This window comes from Xyrauchen texanus, chromosome 22, assembly GCF_025860055.1.
Source record: "Xyrauchen texanus isolate HMW12.3.18 chromosome 22, RBS_HiC_50CHRs, whole genome shotgun sequence".
NCBI classification, from domain to species: Eukaryota; Metazoa; Chordata; class Actinopteri; order Cypriniformes; family Catostomidae; genus Xyrauchen; species Xyrauchen texanus.
The window spans coordinates 40,500,390-40,513,846 of NC_068297.1; positions in this window are offsets into that span (position 1 = coordinate 40,500,390).

Genomic DNA, 13,457 nt, shown 5'->3' on the forward strand with positions numbered 1-13,457 from the left:
TAAAACAGAGCAACATCATTTTATGCAACACGATCACACAAGAAATCGACATGTTGCTACCGAATGTTTCGTTACTCTGACATTGACCCCAGTCTGCTGAATTACTGACAAGCACCATCTCACATCAGACATTTTTGCAAAGTCTGATCACCATTTGAAAATGAGAGCATTTTCATTTTTGGGGGAACTAACCCTTTAACCACAAAGTCCTCTTTAATGCACTGGACATAAGAAAGTAACTCACTGTAATCAAAGACTGAACTTGTATGAAATTAAATGTAAAATAAATCACAGTTTGAGATTGTATAAGACAGAATAACACTGTGTGTGTGTGTGTGTGTGTGTGTGTATCTTATATACTGTATGTTGATATGTGAGTGTGTGTGTGTGACATTTTGACCAAGAGGTGCGTTTTGACTGTTCACGCACGTAGCTGCATTCACAGAGAGACAGCATTTGCAAGCAGCCGGCTGTACTCAAACAGTGCTTGTGAACAGAATCTTGTCAGTACTCGGCATTGCCAGTACTTTAAACATCAATTTCAATTCAAATATTAAACTGAGAGAAGATTCCGCTGCAACCCTCGCCAGTCGTGGCGGCACCACAGGCTGTGTTCTCGCTCTGTTGCTAATGCAACGAGTTCAATAGGCTGTCTACTCTCTCTGTCTAGTGTCATATTTTTGTTACGATAATGCCGGGTTTAAAGGTTTAAAAACACATAGCAATAAAAATGGGTAACACTTTATATTAATGGTCTGTCATTAATAGGTAAATGAGTAGTACTACATTTACACTTTAGGTTCTACTATTAACTAATATGAAAACACAATTAACTAATCAGTAAGTAATAGTGAACTGATGACTGAGGTAGTTCACTGTTAGGTAATCAACAATTACTGAATTTGATTTATCTCATTGAGAACAATGAACTAACTATGGCTTATTAAATATAACTACTAACTAATTACTTTAACATTACAAAACATGTGTCTTAAATGTGAATGATTATGTTGTGAACAGGATCATGAAATATGCCTTCAGCGAAACATACGCCTCACGTGTGTCCTTTGCGGGAATTCATTTATGAATGCAACTGCTCACTACAACATGTCTGGCAGAGTATAATAGTCTTCTTACCTTACAGAAATATAGGGATGTATGTGCCCAACCTGTGTATTCACTGGGATATCTCTTCTGTTCATTAAAATTATTAACTTCAACATGTTTTATATTGCTGAAATTCTTTTTCTGGTAAGCCATAAGTAATGATCCAAGTGTTACCACATAAATATGAAGAAATTACTGATAAACTGGACAATTATTCTCAAGTGAGGGTCATGGTAATTCATTATTAATTAATGAGATCTTACTGTTTCCTTCCTTGGTAGTTAAAGTGTGTCTTGACCATTGTTATAAAGTGAAAACACATTATAAAGCATTAATAGTAACTGAGGTGTTACTTGTCAGTTAGTAATGAATACTCAAGTGTTTGTTCCTACATTTTTTCATTTAATCAAACATTCACAGACTTTCAAAAAGTTCTGGCATTAAATTATGAATCACTGAAATAATTGAACATAATTGCATACTAAACACAATGACTTTGTGCGACCTTTAGCAGGATAATGATTTTAATGGCTGGTGCTCACGGTTACTACATGTTTTAAAATTTTCTTAACATAAAATAAAATAATAAATAAAGATAAATATTAAAGCTATGTGTCTGAAGGGCAAGTGTGTTGATCTCCACAAGGCTTCAACAGAAAACAAGAGAAAACCATCATGCAGCTATGAGGCTGATTCCACCCATCAGTGTACTTCTGCCCTAGACAGCCCAGTCTGTATATATGTACAGTTTTTATCAAATTAATTTGACATGTTTATTCCTTTACCAATGTTCGGTATGAACAGAACAGAATGTATGTTGATGATTACAGTATGCAGGCAGAGCAAAATTGCACTTGATCTTCTTTCAGTTTCAGTGTGAGCATCGAATATGTCGAATCCTGATTGGATCAGAAGCTTGATGGACAAGACACTCATTATATTTTTCATTGGATCCATCGTTACTCCAAATTTTTTTTAAAAAAGGTACTTCACATAAAATTAAACACTTCTTATAAGATTAACCTATAGTTAACCTAAAAAAATTTATAAAAAAAATGTTTTGTAAACAAAAAAAAAAAAAAAAAAGTGTATGTTAAAGTTTATATTCGTTAATTAACAATGCGTTACCATGACCCTCACTTTAAAAAAAATAGTCCCGATCATTAGTAATTCATCCTTGTTGAATAACACTTGACTCCTTACTTATTGGTTACCAAAATTATTCAAAAGTCCTCCTGCATAAACAAACATGCCTAAGTTATAATTTGTAGAGAACAGAAGAGATATCCCAGTGAATACACAGGTTGGGCACATACATCCCTATAGATCTGTAAGGTAAGAAGACTATTATACTCTACCAGACACTGTAGGCTTGATTTAGCGAGATGTTACATTCATAAATTAATTTCCACAAAGAACGTATGTGCGGCACATGTTTCTTTGAAGGCGCATATCATGATCATGTTCACAATAAAAACAATTGCTCACATTTAAGACACATGTTTTGATTAGTAATTAAATAGTAGTTATATTTAATCAGCCATAGTTAGTGCTAAATGAAATAATTCAAATTCAGTAATTGTTGATTACCTAACAGTGAACTACCTCATTCATGAGTTCACTATTACTTACTGATTAGTTAATTGTATTTCCATATTAGTTAATAGTAGAAACTAAAGTGTTAATGTAGTGCTACTCATTTGTCCTTCATTAATTCCTGCATAATTACCTATTAATGATGGACTATTATTATAAAGAGTTACCTAAAAACAAAAAATAAATGTTTTTCAAGATTATTTTAATTTAGTTAGTTTTAGAACCATGAATATTTATTTTATTTTAGTTTAGTTTCAGTTTTTCCAATTATTGGAAAATATTTTTATTTCAGTTTTCATCTTCGTTTTCTTTTTAGTTTACGACAATAACCTTGATTGACACATGATATTTGGTAAGTAAAATCATTTAATTTCAGACGAATGGTATAGTAAAATGGCTGGAGTAGCTCTGCAGTGCATCAGCAATAGAAGTGTGATTCTTATACTGTCTTTGCTATACGCCACGCCACGCCGCAACGGACGCATAAGAAAGTATACTTCAGAAAAGTTGTCAGCCAGGTGCAAGCTGATGTGGAGCACAGAATAATGAAGTATGCGCAGGCCTTTACACCCTGCTACCTGATTGGTCCCTATCCCTAAAGCCCACCCAGACAACTACCCCTAACCCCAACTACATAATGGTGTGCATAGTTAGGATAGCAAAATTAATAGCGCTATCAACTCTTAAAAGGGAGGAGAAAATGCTTTCTATATTTACTGTTGTTGATGTCAAAGGCTGTGGGTTCAAGAAGATGTAAATTCAAATTGTCAATCAATGCTCTCATTTTACAGATGAAATGCATGTATTGCTCTAATGCAGCTGAGCACACACCCAGGGCCAGCGCTACCTATAGGCGAACTAGGCTGTTGCCTAGGGCCTCGGCCTTGGAGGCAGGGCCTCCAAAACATACACATGCTTATCCACCAATCAAGAGCAGCATAATACTATGCTGTTTGTCCATTGGATATAACAATTGTCATTCACCTGTAGTTAAACCAATTAATATCACCGTTTACATGCGAGTCACTCCCAACCTCTGAATTTATGAATGAAGAGATTGTAGATGAATAAAATCCAACTTTTCTGCAAATTTATCTGATGGCGCGAGCGAACTCATCCTTCAGGGGCTGCTAAGCGTAAGGCTAAGCAGGCACGCAAAGAAAGTGCAGCTCGTGATTCAGGTATCATCTATTTTTGAGTGATTGTAATGTATTGTAAAAAATAAACTGATTCTAACGATCAGCGTCATTTTGAGATAGATCATTTGACGGTTATTTCCAGTTCAAAAGAGCGCAAGCACCGTTGATGGACTGAATTCACTTCTGACTCTTTGAATCCGAGCGTGTAGCTACAATCGATTTCCAGCCCTAGTCAGGAGCTGACTCGCAAAATACTACAGAAAAAGTAAAGTTTGTCAGTCAAAGAGCAAACGCACTATACTAAAGCATTGTTTATTATGTTTTAAAACAGTCTGTATATCTTCTAAAACGCAAATGTTTAGCCTACATTAACTGCTCTAGTCTATCATAATAGACTATAGACCATAATAGACTTCATTTTTTTCGTTTTCCAATCATAAATACTGTTGCAATATTTATTGAAAATAAGTATGCAATCTTAAGCATATGAATAAGCACACAATTACAGTTGACGAAATTAACTTGTCTTTTCATTTCCACTAGCAGCTGATTTGTGTATCATAAGGTATTTCTCTACAATACATACCTAATATGACTATATTTAGTCTATCAAAAACAAAACTGTTCATTATCCCAAATAGTGGGTTAGTGTGTTACCATAAATAAATTACTGCAAAAAACTTCCTGACTGCTAAAAAAAAAAAAAGATGACTTTTCAGATGATTTTTTTTTTGTTTACCTTAATTAAAGTTACATTAATATGCACATTTAAGTAAAAATATAAAAATACTGATAACAGGTTTTGTATAAATAAAATGGTTAGGAATCATATTTGTTTTCAAGTCTTTTTTATTAAATGATGTTTTATTAACAAAGTTCGGGAGGAGCACATTCAGATACTCAACGAGATAAGAGGTATATATACTGCAGACTTACCTCTGTTCATTGACAGTTTATCAGCATCCCTCCACCGCCCCCATCTCCTCACTTTGATTTTTAATAATCTCTTATTGGATGTAAACAACACAATCCAAAATACAATGCAATCCAATGTAATACTGTGTAAATCTGGCCAAAATTCAGAGCCTGGAGCCCTCCCCTGGACAGCATGCCAAATACGCATGATCTTTACTCTATTTAATTTGATGTAAGTGTGAACTCGTGAATTCTGAAAGGTGGAGGGGAGGAGGGAATGGCGGGGGGGCCTCCAACATACATTTTGCCTAGGGCCTCCAAATGTCTAGAACCGGCCCTGCACACACCATGTGCTCTCCCATAGACATTCAGTCTATTTTGTGATCCCACACACCGTTACCACTGCTTTGTTGAATATCTCGGCCTACAAGTGGACTAGAAGCTCAATCTATGTGTTTTTGAAAGTTGAGGTCATTACAATCGTCATTACCTTTTTGCTTAACATTTGTTTAGCATGCTTTTTCTGCTGGACTGCATAATTTGTCCTGGACCTCTGAGACCTAACATTGGATTATTTATCCAAACAAGCTCACAAATAAGTAGAAAATTTAACATTTAAAAAAAAAAAGGCTTCAGGTAAGAGCTGATATAGAGTTTGTGGCTACTTGGGCTTACAGAAGCAGTGATCGAAGCAGACATGAGACATCTTTGATGTCTTCCAGTGATTATATTTCACTTCGTGATTTTCTTTTGATCATTCGAACTATGGTGGTGTTACAGCAATAAAATATAAATTATTAACAGTATACTAAATTATTTTGTTTTAGTTCTGTTTAAAAAACCTTTATATTCATATTCATATTTCTCCATCATTTGCGACAGAGGGTTTCAGGTGTTGTCTTGTTACATAAATAAAGAAGTTAAGTAAGTGAAAAGTGAAAAGTTCAGATTCTATGCTTTCAAATTGCACCTCATATGATTATTTGTGTATCTTGGGACTTTTACATTTTAACTGTAAACTTGTAGAGTGTAAGGGGTTTAGGAATTTTTATTTGCCTACACATCCTCAACTCTCCAAACTCAGCTCATGGTTTTCAAAGTTTACCCGTTTTGTGTGGTAGAGGGGCTCAGGTCTTGGTTAAACTCTTTTAATCCCCCTGTTTGACCTGCATGAAAAGAGAGGTAAACATAAGGTCAAAGATGAGGAATGCTCTTTAAATATTGAGATACTGGGGAAACATGAAGCAGTATTGTGAAACTCATGTTGGATCACGTCCATGTAAGATGACAAACAGTGCAAACATGCTGATTGCTTTTTTGATACCAAGAAAAATGATGACTTTTCAAAGACAACTCTGATAATGTAGAGTTTTGCACTGATAATACCTCAACCAAACAAACTCCGTGTATACAGGCTGGTGTGGATGATTCAGCAAGATTAATTTAATTGATTTTATCAATAACTTATAAGCTATTAAAGACAGACCTACCGTTAGCTCTGAAGTTGTAAAGTGATGATATACAGTATGATTCATATCATATTGTATCCTCATTTTTTTTTAAATGTGTTTAATAGTGCAATTCCCACTTTATAATATTTTTCCCATCATGTTTCTTTTGATTGTGTTATTTGTAATGCTTCATGACAAGCCATGAACCAACCAACCAACCAACCAGCTCTGAGGTGAATCACAACATTAAAACTTTCACTAAAAGGAAAAAAGGTATTTGAAAATCAGAAAAAATGACAAACTGTAGAAAGAAAGACATAATGGCAAAATTACAGCTGTAAAACAAATGAAATGAAAGTTCAAATTTGAAATAACACACATTAATTATATATTTTATTCAGATATTTTCTATTTTATTTTGGAAGTCTCTGATTTGTTTTGTATCCTGACCTTCAACTTCTGAAGCAGCTATCTAAACACGTCTAAATGATGTCGTATTTCAAAACTTTCGCCTAACTTGCGTCTTTATGACTGCCAAACAGCCATAAAGCCAGATGTGTTTCAAACATGACACGGCTATCTATCTTCCTCTATGACAGCTGGGCAGAAGATGTGTGGATGGACTTATCAGAGCTGCTGCTGAAGTGTGTAGGACCCTATGACTTTTTTTAGTTGCTTTGTTGGTGTTAGGAGACACTGCTGCCACAACACTGTCCAGACCCTTTCTGGAGTGCGGCAGAACCTGTCGGGCCACAGGTCGTTTTCTCAAAAGATTTAAAAGCTTCTTTTATCAGAAGATGGACTGGCTCTTGAGAATGTGCCTTTAATCTAAGAGGACGTATTGACACTTGCAAGCAATCATCACTCTCAGCTCTGAGATCAGCCATACAGCCGAGTTATGCGAAGGAATGACTTTGTGTTGAATGAAGAGCAACAGTATCTTTTCAATATAAATGCTTTATTTGAGTATATTTAATGGATTTTCAGCACAAATGTTATTCTCGCATGTGTTATCTAATGAAAAAGCAATTTTCTCATTGCAGTGAGCTAACAAAGCAATAAGCCACATGAAGCCGTACATCACAGTGGTTTTAGCATGGATAACAACCTAAAACCCCTTTAACCTTAGTAAACTTATTGTATTACAATACCTGAATTCAAAACAGGTCATGTACTATCAGTGTATGTACTGTATTTTATGAAGGACACACTTCTTGGCCGTTAAAACAGTACATTCTGAATGTGACGTTTACTCAGCTCCTGAGTGATTATGGGATTGTCAGATTCGTAAAGAATCTCACGTGATCCGGGTATTTCTCTGCTACTGATTTATAAGTACTAAGGATTCAGACATAGCCTACTACTCCACTGGCATACTGTTTTTGGCATACTATGTAGTAGGGAAGTTTATCCTAATCAGGAGCAATGCAACAAGATTCTAGACACAAGCAAATTGTTTGTTTAACGCACAGTTGTGAAGCGCTTTTTTCTTTTTTGTTTGCACCAATTCGATTTTATGCATAACACACAGCCTTAAGTGTCTTAAGTGACAACATCAACATGATAAAAGACACCAATGTTGAACTAGATAAGACAAACTTTGATGTTGGCTTGACAAAGCCTTGTCTGAAAGTTTAACTCTAATTTATGTTAGAAATACTGTAGATTACAGATACTGAAGAAAGAAAGAAAGAAATCTGAAGCAGATTAAATGGCTTGTTTACATTTGAATTTTTTCATTTATTGACAGCAGGAGTTTGAATAGTTTTTCCTGTCTGAACATTCCGTTTAAGGTGGGGTATGTGATTTGCAAAACGGCCGGCAGATTTTGAAAATACACAACTCTAAGGTCCTACCTTCTCTCCTCCAACGCTGGCCCTGACTCCACCCATTCGAAAAACATGGACGCGCAATCATGCACGAGCGAAAACTCAGATGCGCAGTGTTCTAGCAGTGTTCTAGACTCACTAGTCAAACAGTGCATTCACCTGTCAGACAATTTTTCAGAGCAAATTGTTGACACAGCAGGAGGAGGGGGTCGCATACCACTCTTGAAAGGTGTAGAGCTGATTTTCTCATAACTGTAAAAAAAAGAACATAGCCAGCCCTGGCGTCTGTACACCGGTCTTCTATTCAAAACAGGATTCATAGAAATGTGGAACAACCCCACTAGCACTATAAAAGCTCTATTCTCCATACATAAATACAATCGCTTCCTGTTACTGGGTCACGAGCTTTGAGTATGCGCACGAACGGGACACGCGCGCCAGGGTGGTGGGGGGAGGGGGGCATGGTACGACCGTTTGATTGACACATTTTCTGTCCAATGATTCTAGATGGTCTTGAAAATGATTGGCTGGAGTTTTTCGAGTCCTGCCCGTTCCACAGATGATTAAATTGCTTAATTTTCATTTCAGTGCTTCTAATTTACAGCCAGTAAGTGGGTTAGGAATAGGATTTCAAGTTATTTTGAAAAAATGGTCAAAAAAGAAAATCACATACCCCACCTTTAATGTAAGTAAGTACATATTCAGAAAACTCCTTTTGTGTCTTACAGCAATCAAAATAATAAATAATTGATTAACCTTTAAATGCATAACTTGGCTCTTTATTGTCCCAGGACCTCATTTCACTTCCATTACTTCATCCATCTTTTGAAGTTATGTCCCCACTTCATTAATATTTGTCAATCTTTCACTTATGCATCATCTACCAAAAAAAAAAAAAAAAAAAAAAAAAAATGCAGAAACTGCACGCACACACACACATGTTGGTCTACCTATCATTATGAGGACTTTCCATAGACATAATGACTTTTATACTGTATAAACTATAGATTCTATCCTCTAAACCTAACACAACCCCTAAACCTAACCCTCACAGAAAACCTTCTGCATTTTTACATTTTCAATAAAACATTGTTTAGTATGATTTCTAAGCGATTTGAATTATGGGGACACTAGAAATGTCCTCATAAATCACATTTATAGCATAATACCCTAATTACTAATTTGTAACTTACAAAATTGTCCTCGTAAATCACAAAAACACACACACACACACACACACACACACACACACACACACACACACACACACACACACACACACACACACACACACACACACACACACACACACACACACACACACACACACACACACACACACACACACACACACACACACACACACACACACACACACACACACACACACACACACACACTTGTTGTATTTCCATGTTTTATGGGGACTTTCCATAGACATAATGGTTTTTATGCTGTACAAACTTTATTTTCTATCCCCTAAACCTAACCCTACCCCTAAACCTAACCCTCACAGAAAACTTTCTGCATTTTTACATTTTCAAAAAACATCATTTAGTATGATTTATAAGCTGTTTTCCTCATGGGGACCGACAAAATGTCCCCACAAGGTCAAAAATTTCGGGTTTTACTATCCTTATGGGGACATTTGGTCCCCACAAAGTGATAAATACACACGCACGCACGCACGCACGCACGCACGCAAATAACTATCTATCTTATTTTGCAATGCAGGTGTAAGCAAGCAGTTGCATTTCTGGCAAGTGTGAAAATGTTCCGTTGTCATTAGCCAATTGTAAATAACTAGAAGTAGAATAATACCAGAATTTAGTGATGTGGGCTTATAAATGATCATACAACCACAGTATGTACAGCAGAATAATATGCTATCTAGAAATCCCTTAACTTCAGCATTTATAGTAAAAGATTTAGTGATTGATGTTATTAACATTTAATATTGCTATTTGACGAAGAAGCAACATTAAAAGTAAACTATAGCAAGTGTAACACATGAACTGTATGGTTTGGCTATTAACATTTAAGTGTACAATGGAAATGTTCTAAGTTGCACATATATTAAGACACAAGACGTGCCTAAGGAAATACATTTGTGTAGCTTATGTGCTACTCAATATATGTTTAAATACAATTTTAGCATGGGAGCAATTCATTCCTTTCAAACATTTGTTGCATCATCTCTTTGATAAGTGAAACATAAAACACCAACATATAAAATAATATAATCTATTATTTCTAATTGTCTTAAAAATGCTTTGAAAATGTTACAATATCTGGGCATTTTGTAGAACCTTTTGTGATGAAAGATTTGTGCCGGGTTATGAAAGACCCGAGGTGTGACTGCCCCCTGCTGACGCAACTCATAAAAACACGTTGTTTAATGTGCTTCAAGTTTGAATTGATCCGATAGTAAGAAAATACACACTTCTGTTTTTACAGAATTTCTCTACGGGTCTGGAGGTATGATTAAATGCATGAATGTTTATATTGGATCATTTTTCATACAATGAATCGCACCAAATATAGGCGTTAAATTAACAGCTGTTGACTTAAATGACTTACGTTTGCGGTCAATACCTCAAGCAAACATTCACAAATGTACGAGTGCTAAAACCACACTTTACGTAGGAATACCTACCAAGAGATCAAGTTGGAAATACAAACCTTCTTTGACCAAACTCCAAAACAACAAGCATTACAGGCCAAAAATATTGAGCAAACAATCAAATGACAAATGCAAAAGAACGAATAAAAAGAAAAGAAATTAGTACATTTTTCAACCCGTTGAAACCTTTAAATGTATAGCGGGCTTCTAAGCCTCTCTCAATCTTTTCTCAGCATATTTATTTTTCTGCACATCCATATCCTTAAACCCTCTTAACATTTCAGGCTATTGAGAAAGCTCTTAAGTGGATGAACGAGTGTTAACTGTGTCTTTTCAAACCTTGACACTTAATACTCAATATAAATCTCTCCTGAGACCTGTTGTTTTTTCAAGAATGTAATTACATACTTTCAAATAAAACTTGAAAGGGCCCAACAAGTTTTAGAACAGTGTGTGCTCTCTGAACTGCAGGAAGGAATTTCAAGCAGTTAGAGTATGCTTACATCTAAATGTGTGAGTGAACCACGGGGCCTTGGAAGGACAACACAGTATTCGCTGCAAAAGACCTCACTGGAGATACAAAACATAGAGGCAATTAATCCATGCAAGATTAAAGTAGCCTTTATACTGGCAAAGAAGAATGCTCAAATACTCCTTTTGAGTGTTTACAACTGAAGTGACCACAGTGAGTCCTCATTTGGAGCAGATGGTCCTCTAATGTGGCAACGTGTCCAATATCAACATCAAGATTTTAGGTTAAAATGCATATCAACATATTGTAGGTTCTATACAACACATTTTTGCTTTCACTAGTTCATTGTAAATGGTCCTGCAGTGTCATAAATGCATTTCTTAAAATTACAAATAATGGAGTCTCTCAATTAATATGAGGTCATAAAAGCTGTATGCATAATTATTTGAAAATTATTACATTTTACATTTATGCATTTGGCAGATGCTTCTATCGAAAGCGACTTACAGTGCACTTATTACAGGGACAATCCCCCCGGAGCAACCTGGAATTAAGTGCCTTGCTCAAAGACACAATGGTGGTGGCTGTGGGGATCGAACCAGTGACCTTCTGATTAACAGTTATGTGCTTTAGCTCACTATGCCGCCAACGCTCCCATTGAAGTATTAGCAAAATGTTGTATGAAAAAAATATTTTAAGGTGGAGCATACCTTCAAAAGAAGTACTTCAATTCAACTACCGTAATAGGTAAAGCAAAGCAGCACCCCGTGATAACATTTGTGAGTTTTGAGTCTTTTATAACCAGCAGCACTTGAGTAAATAATTATTTCAATAAAAATCAACAGCAGTTTGTTTTATAATTTTCACTTCACAGATGTTGTGGCGCTGCTCTTGGGGATTATTTATGACACAAAGCATTAAAATGGCAAAAAATTATATTTGCTATAAGAAATTTATAACATATTTGCTAGCACACTGCACTACAAATGGTAATACATTGACCCGTTTACATACACTTAAGAAAATGTTTTTTCCAGGGAATTCTGAAACATCATGTAAAAGAGAAAGCCGTTCTCTTCACACCATTTAATAGAAAACAGTTCAACAGACCTATGTTTCTCCCAGACAACACGGCTCATGTGGCCTTATAAATGCATCTGATGGGTGTTTGAATTGTGCGCATGTGCGTGGAAGAGTCCGGATGACTAACATCATGGGATGGAGCCCTTCATCATTTCATGAACTAAACACAGCGTTTAGTAAACACGAAACTATGCCAATTTATACACACCAATTTAAAATATACTGTCCCTCATGTCCGTGAGTATGTGCTTGCACGTTGGGGGAATCCCTGAGTTTGACATAAGAGGGAAACCCCACTATTGAAAGTCACTATGGAAAGTTAAGGAAAAAAAACACAGCAATGACTCAGGAATATCTGGAAATAATGTGAAGCAACAGAGAATAAAATGGCAAAGTCTTCCTCGGATGCCATGCTTGATATTTAAACAAGTGTCGCAGAGAAATGACGTTGCTGTGGAGAAAGCTGCTTACTGAACGAGCCGCATGTATACGCGAGTAAAGAGAAAACCGCAAACACAGTTTATGTAAACACATACGCCGATTTAGAGTTTTAAGCAGCTTCCTCACAATAAACACATTTCCCATGTAAACGAGTTCAGTGGTTCAATTGTATACCTGTACAATTATAATTATGCTGTAGAAGAACTGTGTTGAGACATTTTAGTAATCTACTTGAGTTCATGAGATTTCTGTCTTTAATTTTAGTATGTATGCAATCTCAATAAGATCATTCTCCAGGTGTCCGATTAAAAGCAGCAGTTTGAAGCGTTTAGAATTTCCATGCTTAGAATATCTCAGTGGGACACTATGTGTTTAATGTGAGGGACTATGGGAAAAAAATAAAGCAGCAAGACCTGAAGGCTTTAGGTCAAACACCACAAACATAATTAAATAAGGAGGACGGCTCCTAAAAGCAAGCCCCTCCTAGGTTCTTTCCCACAGCATGTTATTACCACAGTGAGTGCTGGTTAAAATCTAGGAGTGGTCAGGAAAAACTTGGCAGGGCTTTGGGCAACATAGTTCTCAAGTAAGAACGAGCGTGCTTTTTGGCTTTGTTTGAATTCACTGATACTTACACACTCCTAACACTTTTACCACATCACAACAGGATTGAGTCCCATTCATGCTTGAACTGAGAATGCCTTTAAAATTCCAATTCTATTCTTGAATTTGAATGCAGAATTGTAATCCGAATATAAAATAAAACAGCTTCAAGGGGCTGTTCAGATCAAATGTGTTCTT